This window comes from Eupeodes corollae, chromosome 3 (assembly GCF_945859685.1).
Source record: "Eupeodes corollae chromosome 3, idEupCoro1.1, whole genome shotgun sequence".
Classification (NCBI taxonomy): domain Eukaryota; kingdom Metazoa; phylum Arthropoda; class Insecta; order Diptera; family Syrphidae; genus Eupeodes; species Eupeodes corollae.
In genome coordinates, this window is record NC_079149.1 from 58,712,512 (window position 1) to 58,729,045 (window position 16,534).

Sequence of the window (16,534 nt, forward strand, 5' to 3'; positions counted from 1 at the left end):
GATGGCGTTGAAGTAGCTAAATTTGACGATATTTTGACAAACAATTTTCTTATTTTTCGTAATTTTTTTTAATAAAAGGTATCCTATGTTACTTCTAATACCTTCAAGAGTGTATGTGCAAAGTTTCATGGTGATCGGTTAAGTAGTTTTTGCGTGAAAGCGTAACAAACAAACTTACATTCGCATTTATAATATTAGTATGATATGATTATTTATTGTTTTTTATTACAAAATTTAAAATGTACGAGTATATAAAAAGTAGAGTTGTAAATACTTAATTATTTTAGTGACTACAGTTAAGTCTTGCCTTTGACTTATTTTTAAGGTTTATTGACTTCCAAAATAACTTTGACTATTAACATATCATTGCCTGAAGTCTCTTGGACTCTATAAAGCCAATTTTGAAAGTCAGTAAGTCATATAAATGCAGTTTTTTGATTAAAATCCCTTGAGTTCTTTAAATCCTTTTACTTTTTTTTCTAGATAACTATTTATTGATATGTATGTATGTATTTCCGACAGAAAACCCAAGTCGCGACATCTGGTTGTTTACTGTATTTTTTTTAATTTTAAAGTTTGGTATTAAAATTAAGTAAACTAAAATATAGATATTGTATAAAAATTAAAAAAATTGGTGTATAATACATAATATACATATGTATAAAATAATATTTTTGTAAAATATACCATAATCTAGTGAATGCATGCTTAAACTCAATCTCATAACGATTTTTTTTTAAATTCATACGTAAAATAGGTTACCCAATGTCAAATGGTGATATTTGTATTTGAATTGAGCTTTTTAATAATTTTTTCTACAAAATACACATTTCATTTACATACATACATAATATTCTACAACCACCAAATTCCTTAAACCCATTAATTGATTTAAGTCAAAAGAATGCATTCAAAGGAATAACTAATTGTAAAAATTGAAAAGACAGCATTCAAATACAATGGTGGATCCAGGGTATCTCCCCCCTGCTTTTTCGTATGAATTCCCTTCAATTCAAAACTAATCGTATTGCGTTAATGGATATGACCCCCATTATATATTGAATTATTTATTTTTTGTAAATGAAAACAACATTTGTATTTTACTTCCTTAAACTTTGTTACAAAAAGTACTAGTTTTGAATGAATATTGGACCAAAAACATAATATATATAGGGGGGGGATCATATGAGCCAAAAAGCTTATACAGTTAAGTTGTATAAGTAAAGATTTATTAGTAATTTAACGACATTTACCAAAAAGTGGTTTGCTGTCAAAAACAACTCAAATTTTGATTTTCGCTCAATTTAAAACTTGAAAAACTTTAGTCATGCTTTAAATTATTTTCATAAAATTTGTTTCTAAAAAAAGAGCAAATATTCAGGTTCTTAACAAGAAACCTTGAATAAGAGATCATCGATTTTATATTAAGTTGCCTTTAAATTTTTTAAACTAGCCTTCAATTTTATTATTAAACTTTTTTGACACACATAGATAGTGAGCATTGAAGTGATTTTTACTTGCGGCATGTAGGAACTATATGACAAGTTTTGCTTAAGTAATCAATTTCGAAGTAGAGCTGTAGTCTGTCTGTCTTTCCTGGCCCCTACAGTCTAAACAATTGTGTTGATTGAAGGAGTTTTTTATCATTTTATTAATACGAAAAATAACAGCAGTCCCCACACAATTTTTTTTTGTGCAAATATGTGATTTTTCTAAAACTTTCTCTAAATTTTGTGTTCTTAATTTGGCTTTTTTATACAAGAAAAACATATTCTCGTATTGCGCCAGGAGGGTACCCCTCAAAAAACCTTTCAAGAACTAATCGACCGATTTCAAAATTCTTCTCTTTCTGTGGAAGCTTTGTCAATGATCAAATTAATGATGATTTTTTATGATAAAAAATGTACTTTTTTTATTTATAATAAAATACTTATTTTGTTTACAATACTCGATATCTCAGAAAGGGGACATTATTTTTTTACGAAATTTAAATGTAAAATGTTTATATATTTAAGCTCTTTTTTAGTGCGTATACCAAAAATATTTTAAGACAAAATTTAAAATGATTTTCGAAAAAAATAGGTAAGTCTAGATTTTTTCACAAATAAAATGGCATTTAAATTTTTGAGAATAACTTATTTTGGAAGTACATTTTTAAATCTTAAAATACAGGCAATGTTTTTAAACAGACTTTTTAGAAGAAATTATCAAGTTCTTTCGACCCAGTTGTGCATTTAATTTCTTTCAAAATTGTTTTTTTGTTGAATACAAAAGATCTTACAAAATCAAACACGAATTTCAATAATACAAATGTCCCAAAAAATCAAGTGAAACTTTTGTTAAACTAATGGCTAAGTGAAAAACATAATAAACGTTTTATATCTATTGATATAAAAACTTTGAAACGTGTAATTTGTGAGTACTACTAAACTCTTCTTCCCAAATTATTTGTTTACTTACCTAACTTTGTTTTAATTTAATTTTTTTTTAGAGAAATTATGTGCTTAAATGCAACTATTTCCTTAAATTCAAGAACCAAACCTTTTTGTATCTACAATTTTTAAGTTTTGTTGACGACTTTATAAGATCCAAATACGAGTAAGCAGATTCATAACGATAGTAATAAAAGACTCCGGGAAATTGAGTTCGAAAAACGTCAAAAAAGCATATTTAGACAACTGTTCGAATCTTGGAATGCTTTCATATAAGTTATCCAATTAAATAGTTAGACCATAACTTGCTGGACAACAGTATTCTAAATAATTTGATAACTAAAGTTGTCATTTTAGCAATTATTAAATTTTGTTAGCATCCTTTACAAAACATTAAAGAATATTTTTAAGCGGTGAGTAAAAACTCATCTAAGTGTGTGACTCCCCAAAGAAAAGTCTGGATCCGCCCATGTTCAAATGACTAACTTATTTAAGTCAATTAATTACATTTAGACTTTATAAGTCAAAGAGACTTCAGTCAAGTTGACTTTGAAACCGACTTCAAGTAATAGTCATGAAAATTATTTCTAACTTTTATGTAAAAAGTCAAATCACGAGTTTTAAAGATAAGTTACAAATTGTAGTTAATAGACTTTAAATGTACTGAATATGTGTAAAAGGCTTTAGTCCTCACAACTCTGATACAAAGTGGTGCTATTCTTTTGGCCGTCACTGTATGTAACATATGTAATGTATACAAAAACATAAAATAAGTGTGTTTGATTTACAATTATTGACACTCAAATAAAATACATTAAATATTTGCATACACTTAAGAATAAATATAAGTTTGTTCACAAAATCTCTCTTAATTTCCAACTTTTAACAACATTTACCACATCATAAATAAATTAATCAGATCGCTAACAACACGTCCCAATTCAGAGCAATCACAAAAAGCAAATAAAACATACAATGTTTGTCCAACGTATGTACGAGTAATGTATGCAACTTAAGTACATTCGTATTCCCTTATATTTTCCTTTTTATAAAACTACTTTTGCCGAAAGTCAATAATTTATTCATGACATTTCAATCCCATCAATTAAGAAGCAAACAAAAAAATAAATGACATTTCTTTTGCTGCGTGACAAAAGTGTGGAAATGTTCGATAGGGTGATGTTGAAAAAAGAAGACTACTTGCTTACAATTTTAATTTCAAGACAGCGAGAGTTGGATATCTGCTTTCAATCACATTTAAAAGTACATACATACATTTATGAAATTCATTAATATTGTAACTTCAAATTAAACCCGTTTATTTCTTTAAATTAAGTGTAATTGTCAATATAAATCGACTCGGTTGGTTAAGTACATTTTCAATAAACTTCATTTAAATAAATCAATACGCAAACCACAAGATAAATCACTTAACGGATCAGAAACATGGAAATGTGATATTTTTGGTGAATCAATTGTTGTAAGGCAAATAGCAACTTTAACACTCAATTTATTTTAAAGAAAGACAATTGAATTTCGTAACGTTATTGTTAAAAAATGATTGAATAGTAAATTTATGTTACAATGACCAAAATCAGGCCAACTAATTGCTTAAGGCACATACAACGACGGAACTGATTGTGCATTTCAATTTCAAGTCGATGTTAAGTACCAAGTAACTTGTTTTTGATTTTTGTCAAACATTACGTAAGCCAACCTTAACAATCGACTTTTCGTACAGTGTTGGACAAAGAATTATAACGCATTTGTGAATTGACATTAATTAAGCGATACAATTAGTAGTAAAGTAAAGCTTTAAAATTAGCTGCACAAAAATATCCTTTCGGATTAAATTCAGGGCTCAGGAAACTGCTCACGCTCAGGTCAAGTAAAATGTTAGTTTATGCATGAATGTCTGTTATAATAAAACAAAAAGGCTAAAGGTAGTTTATTATTTTGAAAACATACTTATATAGAAGAATTATTGTCTTATTTGTGCTTTTCGACGTTTCCGCTGAAAAATGTATCATTTTTGAAAATTACTATTTCCAGATTGTTTTAAAATTTGATTGTGATTTGCTTTTGTTTACAGCAAGTTGAATGTTGTCTGCCTTTATCTTAAGAAAAGGGTGTGAATGGAGAAATAACTCGTCCAGGAATTTGTTTTGTTTGCAAAATTTCGATTGTTTGCTTATGTGGCACGTAGCTGAAAATAAGAGCTGGAAAACCTTAAGGGTTTTCCATTAAAAATAGGTCGATTTTAAAATTAAATGAAACAAGCTGTTTATGACTCCAATTAAATGGCTGCCGTGGATTGGTTGAATGGCGTGCTTGCTAAAAGTCAAGTTTTAGGCTAAATTTGACCGAGATGACATCGATTTTTGTGCCTTTAAAGGCTGGGATGGTTGGCGGCTTATTCGCATATACCTGCGACTTAAGAAAGCCTCAGAATAAAAAATCTTAAGGGGTCAAATAACACGATCTTGGTGGTCAATTCCTCAGCGCGACATAACCATGCCATGAAACCGCTCGCGCTCTGAATATCGATTGTGTCTTGAGCTGTGCGGCACGAAACTTTATGTTTTTATTGTCCTTATCATCCAATTCAGGGCACAAAAAGTTGGTAATCATCGATCATCATTTTCGATGATGTACGAACCGATAACGCCTCCAGCCCGCAATCCACAACAAGCAGTAACTTTATTAAGCTGCATTAGCACCTCGTGAATTTGCGTGGATTTTTATCATCCGAAATCTAGCAATTTGGATTATTCACGTACGCATTCATCCGAAAATGGGCCTCATACATGATTTTTGCACAAAAATTGGGATCAACCTCTAACTGCTTCAAAATCTAATTAGCGAACACAAAGCGTTGCATTTGGTTCAGCTCCTGAGTCAGTTGGATTTTGTAAAGAAGCAGGCCTAAATGAAGATGTAAAATTCTTCATGTTGTAGTCTACAACAGGCTATGTGCGGAATTGACTCCCTGGGATTCTGGTGCATACTTCTACGAACAACTCCGAAATTTTCAGCAGATCTTCCATTTTGTTAACCTACTGGAGTTGACTGATTGATCACTGAGTCAAACGTTGAGTAGTCGACTTTGAAGGACTACCATAAAAAGGACGCTCCCATATCGATGCTACTACAGAAAATCTATTTTGATGTAACTTGACATAATGATTTGTCTTTAGTGACTGTTTAAAAGAAGATATTTTGACAGCAAGTAAATAAAACAATACGGCCGCTACGAGCTGTCAAAATAAACCCTTTAAATCTATATCTTTCAATTCCTAACATAAAAAGTCGTTAACCATAGCTTCATTAAAGATTTAATAAGGTCTATCGTTCCATTTTTGTTTTTAAATAGCACAGTTGTCAAATGTCAAAAAACAACAGCTGCCCAGATCTTAGGCTGTTGAAACTGAATTTCTTTATTGGAAACCCCTTTCAAGTTAAGAAGAGTTAAATTATTTGTACAACTTTTGACGTAGGTTTTCTAGGCAGATATGCATTGACAAGATACAATGTGTGTTGAAGCCCGTGAAGTTCATCTTAATTCAGTTATAGATGGTGTGTAAATTTTTGTATTGAACAATTGTTATGGGAGGTATTGAAAGATAAGGTTTTTATGATATTAAATTTTAACTACATTACATTTCAATCAACACGGTTTAACGCCTGCCCAAGAGAGACTAGTGATTTCTTTTGGTGTAAGGAACTTTTCAAAAGATTTAAACGCCCAGGAAAATATATTCAAGAGTCGATGCCTAAATCCACTAAAAGTTGTTCTTGTTCAAAACGCTTCAATTGCTCCTTTGGCATAACCGGACAAGAAGTCACTTAAAGAACTTACAACGGTCAATTCAGAATTCTATAGAAGTGTTTTTTTAGAAGCCTGAAAAAATTGAAGAAACTAATAAAAGTCGTCTAATTAATTTATCAGTTAAAAAAGCTGAATTTTAAAGATTCTAAAGCTACCATACAAAATCCTCTCAAGCATAACGATTTTTTTACGCCTGAAGAAGCTTCAATCATATTTTAGAGATCTTTCAGGCAGGGTGTTAAAAATGTTTTCAAAATTAGTAGAAAAATATGGAACAATGATAGACTGATTCTCTTGGAAAATATTTTGAAAAACAATAAAACCATTTAAAACGAAAAATGATTGTGTCATCATTCTTATCAGTTATTTAAAGTCAATCAAATTGGCCTTATTCTTTATGAAATACTGGAGAAACTTCACGTCTGTAATTTTGTATCTAAATATTATTTAAAAAAAAAGTACAATTTTCAGAAATTGTTTTCTTTTCTATCATTTAAAAATCATTTAAATCTTCAAAACATCAAAAAAATAAAAGAAAGTACAAAGCTGATAACAAAATCGTGCAATTTCATTTGAAAATTTTGACATTTCAAATAATTAAATGAATAAAAAATAAATGTCACTCTATTTTATTTAAAGCCATCGTTCATCAATCATATTAACATAATTTAATCATACATTTATGAAATAAGGAAAATAATCATATACAAGATTAGATAATTTATAATACAAATTTCCACATTTAAATTTCAACTGAAATAACTTAACACTCCTGTCATAAATTTTGAAATATGTAGTTTTTAAATATTTTATAGTCTGGGAAGTGAATTTGCACACATAATGAAAACGGAAGCATAAAAGTAAAGCTTTTCTAAAATTTGTAATAAATATATCACCGCATGTATTTTATATTCGAAAATCCGACTCTTAGTGAAGAAAAAGTTTTGAAATATTAACATAAGACATTTTCTTTCCATCTTTTTTTCTGTTTTAGTACTAATGAATGTACCGAACAGTAGTGGAATGAATTAAATAACGAATAGAGGGCGCTTTCTGTAGTAAAGGTTTGACAACTCCTCAAACAAAAATATTGTGACAGCTGACAGTTTGAGTTAGTAATAGTTTCAGTAATTCTGCATGAACACATTTTAAAAAATTGTGTGGTAAATAGTTGGCAACTCTGAACAAAAAACATTTTGACATTTGGGACTTTCAGTTGGTACAAATAAAGTAAATTTTTACAAGCGAATAATTTTCTTTTCATTTTTGAATAGGTTTTTCAAAAATAACAAACATTTCTCAAAAATATAAGTGAATTTTGTGAAACTTTTTGGACTTGAACTTTGTAATTTCCTCAATTTATTTGCACTTACAACTCATATTAATTTTCCAAAGGAAGTTATTGTAATCGATCTGATTTGTCAAAATGAAAATGTTGACATCTACGTCTGTAGATATCGACTTCAAATAAATTTTGTTATACAGATAATAATGCAGAAATATGCAGAAAGGACTCTGAAAAAAATTTCGTGGGTGTTTTTTTTTACCAAAGCTTTTTAAAAAATAGGTAAAAATGTTGGTTAGCCCAAAATTTCTCGCGAACCAATAACGCTAGCGGCTTGAATTAAATTCAATATCATTTATTTTGCCAAACAATTATATTTTTGGAAAAAAAATCCAATAAAATGTTTTTTTTTTTTTTTTTTTTTTTTATAAATCAAAAAAACTGTACAAAAATAACTGTCACCTCAAATATTTCACGAAGAAAAAATAATTTTATTTCCAAAACAATTTTATGCAACGAAGTAACGTTTTTGACATGTGGTACAATTTTGAGAAAATCGAATTGAGAATTTCTTAATAAAAACTAAGAACTTAAAAAAACGTTACTAAAAGTTGGTAAAATTGATTTTCAACGTAAATATCTTTTCAAAATTTTGGGTTATTGGCTCCTAATTTTATCCTATGAAAAATATTGTTTTCAACATTTAGTAAAATTTTGCGAAAAATCGAATTGACGGTTTTTTACAAAAAAAAAAAATCAAAACCTAAAGGAAACAATATTAAAATTTGGACTCAAATATCTTTTTAAAAATCAAAAAACATTGGGTTCAAACTAATTTCATTTCACAGAAAATATTGTTTTCAAAATTCAGTAGATTTTTCTTATAAAAATCCAACAGTCAGTTGTTTTCATAAAAAATTAAAATCTACAAAAATAGATCGCAAATGCTACTAAGATTGGTAAAAATTGGTTTTCCACTAAAAATCCAGTACTTATGTAGATTTAGAAATCAAACTACATATTTAAATTTTTTTAGAATAATTCAACTTTTTTTTTAACAAAACACGAAAACCTAAAAACTTTTTGGCAAAGACAAATCGGTAGTCGGGATGGTAAGTTATCAGTGCGGGTCGCATCCCAGCCTCTTTTTTTATTTGAGTATTTGGGTAAACTGCTTTGGGCCGTCTAATTTTTCAATCCGCAACTGGAAAATTCATTATACATTCATTTTAGTATATCTTAAGCTTCTTGGTGTAACTCTAAGTAGGTACCAGTTACAAATGTTGAATCCTTTTATCCTTGTGAGAGATCTTAAAAGCTTATTTCACTGCTTCCCAAGTGCGGGTAATCTCGATTCGAATGTGTTCTTTTTGAGTCAAGGGTTTTCTTTTCTGTTTTTCTCTTTTTTTTTTTCATCGTCGTCGTTGTCATCGTCATAGTCGTTTTTGTAGTGTCTTTAGGGTTTTGAATTGAGGTATAAATGAGAAGAGGCACACAAATTATAAGTACACACAAACATATAAAGTGCGACAGGATTTTAAGGGTGACTTCCTTGTAATTTCTTCGTTCTCATGGTTGAAGAAAGCAAAGTGTGATTTGATTTTCTAAGGGATTCTGTTCTTATCTTTTATAAGCAAAAATGAAAAAAAAATTAAGAACAAAAATTATAATACAAATGAAAGGTGATGCGGATATCTACATTAGTAGATCCTCGTTTACACTACACTACACAGTTATGAGAAGAATAAAATTTTTATTCAAGGACGAAATTGTTTACAGCTTTTTTTTTGTTATTTTATTTTGGTTGAATAAGTTGGTTGGTATATGAGTATGGGACGGACCTGAGAAATTACTTTTAAGCTTGAGGAAGGTCAGAATACAAGTCTCAAGTGTTAAAGGTTAGACCTTGAGAATGTTAAGTGCCAAAAAGGATTATGTCATCTAGATGAGAATTTTATATTCAAATAGAAAATAAAGAAAGAAACAAAAAACAAAGATTTCAGACGTTCTCGAGGGTTTTCTTTTTTTTTCTAATAAGTTGACCTGTCAATTCAGCAGTTTTCCGAATATGCTTACAGTGGGTAATCAAAAAAATTCCTCATTTTATTTGCATGACTGATTTTATGTTCATAATAATCCCAGGAACTATTTCATTAAATGGCTTCAAAACTAAAGAAATCTCCAAAATAAAATAAAAGTTTATTGTTTGTGTTTGGATGGTAATTTTTTCACAGAAATCAATGGATTTTTATTTAATTGAGGAGAAAGTTCAACGCCAAGTTTTACAAATTCTAATTGGATCACAATTCCATACACGTGATCAGACAAAAATTACTGCAAAGGCATGAAATTTTCCATCGTCGATACTGTCATGAATTCCATTTTTACCTTGATTTATAAATCGGTTATCGGGCATTGGCCTGCTCCAAGCGGTTTCTATTTTTTAGTATGACTTACTTGTCCAACAGCTCAAATTTGTTTTACTATTTTCACTATTGCCGACTGAGAAGGTTTTTCACATCTACTTAAAAGTGGGAAAGTTTTGCGAACTGCAAAAGTGTGAATGTTTTGCGAACTGCAAGAGTTTTACCATTTTTGAAGTGAATAGCATTTAAAATGAAACTTCTTACTGGAAATTTACTTTTTGGTATGCATTAAAAATAACGGGTTATCAATTTAGCGCTTTTAAGGATACAAGGCTGGAATTGGACATCTGTCAAACTAAGTTATTAAACCAATTTTTTTCCAGTTGAAAGTCTGACATCTAAGAAAATTGATCGCTTTACTATCGCACAATGCATACAAATTGTTAAAGCCTACTAAAAAAATGATGATTCTGCCACAGACACTTATCGTGCTTTAAGAGGAGATTATGGTTTACATAATCGTCCAAATACACAAGCAATTGTCAAAATTGCCAAGAAATTTGAGGGGACTGGGAGACTAGATTGTTTACAGGTATTGTAAGGGTTGTGCATCATCGTTTCGCTAGTACCACTGAAAGTAAGTGAAAGTGTTACCGAAAACCCAAATGTGTGGATTCCTCATCGTTCTCAGAAATTAGGTCTGTCTTACGGCACATTATGACGTATTTTGCATTTGGGTCTACAACTACATCCATATAAAGTCCAGCCCATACAACAACTGAATCCAGCTGACTCGGACCATTCACAACGTCGTAGATACATCGCATGGGTGCTTGAACAAGAGGCGGAGGGTGGCGATTTTTCGAACAAAATTAGCGACGAAGCACATTTCTTATTCGGTGGGTATGTAATAAACAAAATTGTCGTATTTGGAGTTCTGAGAATCTTCAAGTAAATAAAGAGAGGCCATTACATTTACAATTCACTCTTTGGTCCGGAGGTTTGATTGGACCTAACTTCTTCGAAAAGATCCGTCAATTCGGATCGTTATGGTCACATGATAACGAACTTTTTTTGCCTGGTATTGAAGAATACGATTCGAAGGTGTAGTTTTAACAACATGGTGCCATATACCACACAACTCAAGCAAATATGGCTTGGCAAGAGATATCTTCGTGGCGATATCAGCTGGCCACTAAGATCATACAATTTGACACCGCTAGACTTTTTTCTTGTGGGTCCACGCGAAATACCTTTTTTATGCAGATAGACCTTTAAACTCTTGAGCACTTAAAAACCAACATTCGTCAAGTTATGACTGAAATACCGCTCAATGTGTGTCAAAAGTGGTCGAAAATTACCTCAAAAGAATCGATTCTTTCAACAATAGTGGTCATTTAAATGATGATGTTTCATAATGTCAACGTTCAAAATATTTTATATGTGTTTTACTTACGTTTACTTTTGAAACCGCAAAATGGATAACCCTGTATTTTTAGATTGATACTATTTATTAGTGTAATAACGCCTAAGTTCAACATAACAAATAAATTTGTAGTTTTTGTCTAAGAATTTCAAAGCAGCTTAAAGACAAATTTATCAAACGGAAACGACAATAATACGATTGGGCAGTGTGGCGTGTACTTGTTTTTTTTTTTTTTAATTTAATTAATAAGGAGTACAGACAATAATAGTGGATTGCAATACCTATTTATAGAAGTCACTTGTGCATTCAATAAATGTCTGATTGGTGTTATCTACAAACCTCCTAACATAACAGACACAAACGTCATTACAGACATTCTAGAGGAAGTAACACCTAACTTTAACCACATAATTATTGCAGGAGACTTAAATATTGATCTATTAGATAAACATAACAGTAGGACCAAAAATTTCAACGAAAATCTAATATCCATCAACCTTTTTCCAGTTAACACTGATCAACCCACGCATTTTACTTCGTCTTGTTCACTCTACTTGATACATTCCTGGTCAATCAACCACATCTTGTGAACTTCTATGGGCGGCTTGATGTTCCCGGATTTTCCAAGCATGACTTAATTATCGCTTTTTATAACATTAACCTAAATCCGACCTCAGAAACAGAAAGCATTTCATTTAGGAATTTCAATGCAATCAATATGCAATCATTGGTAACAAGTATATATAACTCAAATTTAGAAAATATATACTACATCTCAGACGTAGATGAGCAAGTTTATTTCTTTACTAACAAAATTAATGACCTTTTTGACACCTTTGTGCCAATTAAAAACGTGCGAATCAAAAACCCTGAAATAGGATGGTACACTAGTTACATTGATAAACTTATTCTGAAAAGAAATATAGCTTTTAAACGTTGGAAAAGGTTCAAGTTACCACTGTTGTTCATGCAGTACAAAACGTTAAGAAATGCAGTGAATATTCAAATCAGAAATTCCAAGCCAAGATTTTTTGCGTCGAGATTTAACAATGTTTCTTCCAAAAAACTGTGGAAGAACATAAAATCTCTTTTCATTACGACGAAACAAAAGATTGCTGAGGATGACTGTGATGTAAATGAACTAAACAAACAGTTCGTAAGTTCTGTTTCTGACACAAATAATGGTATTGCGTTTGACACAAACTTTGAAAGAAGTAATGAGCTTCTCTCAAGTTTCAGTTTTAAAAGAGTTTTTAAAGTTGAGGTATTTAAGGCCGTAAAAGACATAAAATCGGACGCTATTGGACTAGACAATATGCATCCTAAGTTTGTAAAAATTATTCTTACTTTTATATCTCCTTTCTTGACACATATCTTTAATTCAATATTAACAAAGTCCTGTTACCCGGCACTATGGAAAGCTTCAAAAATATTGCCAATTCTTAAAAAGTCAAATTCGCAACAAAAAGAATACCGACCAATTTCTATCCTACCATTCATTTCAAAAGCGTTCGAAAAGATCGTTAGTCAGCAGATAACAAACAGCATTCTTGGAAAAACGGAATTTAATTACACCGACGCAATCTGGTTTTAGACCGAAACACAGCTGTACGACTGCGCTTCTTAAGATAAGCGACGATATACGACAACAAATCGATAATAATAAAGTCACAACTCTGGTTCTCCTTGATTTCTCTAAGGCGTTCGAAACTGTTTCACATACAATTCTTCTGAAAAAACTGAATTCTTTCTTCTTCTTTGAAAACTCAGCCTTAACCCTCATAGTACATTATCTAAGCCATCGAACTCAGGCTGTTTTTGCTAACTCTAGACTGTCGGATTTCCTCCCTACCCCTAATGGTGTTCCCCAGGGATCGATTTTGGGACCACTCTTATTCACATTTTTCAATAATGACCTTCCATCTGTACTCAGGCATTGCAAAATTCATATGTATGCTGACGACGTTCAAATTCATTTGAGCTACAAAATCGGCATGGTTGAAGACGCAACTGCCAGAATAAATGAAGATTTGATGTGTATAAACCAGTGGTCCAGGGAGAATCATCTTAAACTTAACCCTTAGAAATGTCAGGCAATCGTCATCAGTAACACTGGAATAGATACTTCTTATTTCCCCAGTATTGAACTTGAGGGGAAAACGTTAAGCTACGTTAGAACAGTTAAGAATTTTGGGGTTGTTTTTAACCAAAAACATACATGGGACGATCACTTGACTTGTGCCGTTGGTCGAATATATGCTGCTTTGCGGGTTTTATATATATCTGCCAGTTGTCTTCCAGTTTCAACAAAAATGACTATAGCAAAATCTCTTGTCCTACCAATACTTTTCTATGGCAGTCCCATTTTCTGTGCCCTTGACAGCGTAATAAACGAAAACTTCAAGTCGCGTTTAATAATGTTGTTCGCTTTATTTATGACTTGCGACGGTTCGATTATGTTTCGATGCAAGCAAGTAGTGTTTTCAACATGACCTTCAACAACTACATAAACTATCAAACTTTGACATTTCTTGTTAGACTTATTCATACTAGATCTCCTGAATATCTATACGAAAGGCTTAGGTTCCCAGTATCACAAAGAAGTAATGTTCTAATTGTCCATTCCTTCAAATTCAGAAATTCAAAACAACAGTTCTCTGGAACTTGGAACTCCTTGCCTGCTAACCTGAGAGGGATACACAGCAGCACTCGTTTTGAGAACTCTTTAAAGAACTTATACAAATGCTGAAAATGTTTCCAAAATAAAAATCACTTTGTCTTAGAATTTAAAAATGTATGTTATTTAATTTTTCATCATGACCATTTATCTAAAAACAAATTTTCTCTTAACTTCAAGCAAATTGTAAATTTAGCATACTAATTTGATTCCTCTTTTAATTTGATAAAATTTAAATCTGAACATAATAAGTATTAAAAATAAGACTCTATGTTTTAAAATGCTTAATGATAATAAATAAATACAAATACAAATACAATTGTTATTTTTTAAATTTATTTATGTATCATTCAACCAATACAAAATAGAGAATAGTTTCAGCTTATGTGAATAGAATTTAATGATGTACTTTCATTGCCAGATCAAGCACACCAATAGACTTTTAGATTGAGAAGGGATGTTTCCTATTTTGTTATACTTTTGCTTTGGAGTTCCTCAATTTATTCGTGTTAAATAATAAAAACAGGAAACACAATTTTATGAAATCCTCCTTTGAAGGATAATCCTATCCTTTATCCATATCCTCATTCAAAAAAACTTGCACTTATGTACATCAAAAGCTTTAACTAAAAAAAAAGAGCCTTTAGTTTTCACTTAATTATTCATAGACCTAAAACTTTTAATAGGCACGTAGGTATACCTACCTAAATTTCAATTTTAGTTTCTTTTTTGTTTGGAAGTTGTATAAGAATTGAAAACAAAACTAAAACAACAACTATAAATTCAATCTCCTGAGTGAAAGAGACTACAATTAAAAAGTTACCTAAATTCAGTAGAAAGATTTTTTTTTGTCTTGTTTTTGAAACGTTTGTCACATTTTGTTGGGGTTATTTTAAAATTCGGTTCATATTTTGAAAACTTTATATATTAACATACAAATAATTTTTAACAATTTTTAAATTTCACAAAGCATAGCCATCATACACATTTATGTCCACACAATGTGTTGTATTTTGTTTTCCACTTTAAAAACAGGAAACAAACAAAAAGTTTTATATGAAACTTTTTAGGATACACATAAACTGTGAACATCTTTCATATCATAGATTTGTGGACTATAAAGGCGCTTTTTTTTTGTCGGTCCAATGGTGAATTTTTCGAGATCTCAAAAAAAAAAAACAATTCCTATAAAATTTGTGGCGTTTTATATTAATATTCAGTACTCCCCCAGGCAGTTTTAAGTTTACCATAAACTTTGATATTTTGTCTTCAAATTTCTATAGCTCCGTGGCGTTTCATGTTAGCATCTCGCCCAGAGACGCGTTTTTTAGGAATACAACGCTCAACAAAAGTTTCCATTGCGGTTTACCCTTAACTATCACCAATGGGGTAGTTCAAACCACTAAACCGTTTTTTTCAATTTTCTGCAAATATTTTGAAAATGACAAGGGTAACAGAAAAGACGTCACGAAGTTGCTCTTCGTCGTGGTTGCGGTCATTGACAGAAACGATGATGATGACACAATTTCAGCTGATCGTTGGCAGTTGGTCAAGGTAAAGCTCTCGGGTGGCTTTTTAAGCATTTTGAGAGAGCTTCCAGGATCACTTCTTTCCATAAGTTATGGGCGTTGGTATCAAGGTCATATCAAACTCATGGTTTGTGACTCTCAGAGGTCTTGTCACATGTACATATACAAGCTTGCTGTCAGCAGGTAAGGTGAAGTTTGGCCAAGTTTGAAGAAACTCGAGGTTATTGCTAAGGAAGATATTCGTAGCAGACCGAGAGCCTACATTTGGATTCCATTCGAACCTCCTGGTATCGAGGACATTCGGATCAAAATTTCGATATAAAGAACCGGAAAATAAAAGGTCCTGGAGGAAAACATTCGCCAATAAATTTAAAGCAATACTCCCGCGCTTTGCCGTTGCGTAATCGAAAATGTAAAGGTCCTGCTATCGTTTAGTTGATATCTTTTTTTAAAAAATGATATCCGCATTATTACTCAGCATTTAATTGAAATAAAAACGTTAACTTACTTAACGAGAACTTTTTTGTGTAAAATTGAATTTTCCCTACAATGACCCCTGCCATTTTCGAGGTAATTCCCGAAAAATGAAAAAAAGAACACTCAGTTGGTGAGAATTGTTTTTGTTTGACATTTCTAAAGGGTCGTTATTTTTAAGGGCCGTAGTTGAATGTGAACCACACCTTAACGTCAAGTTTTTTTCTCACTCAATTTGAATCATGGAAAGATGTACTATCGAGCAACGCGTTAAAGCTTTTGCAGGCTTATGATGAAAATGGGCGTTCAAATCAAAAAGCATGTCGAGCGCATCGTAAAGCACGTACTGCTTTGTGTGGGTAAAAAGCCGTCCACCTCAACTCGTCGTTGTGCCCAACAATTAAACCTTTAATTTTCTTCGTCGATGAAGGTGCAATTGACTCAAGAACTAAAGTATCTTGAACATTCCAAGTGTCGTCAATGCTAAAAGTGGTGGCAAGAAATAGCAACTGTCGA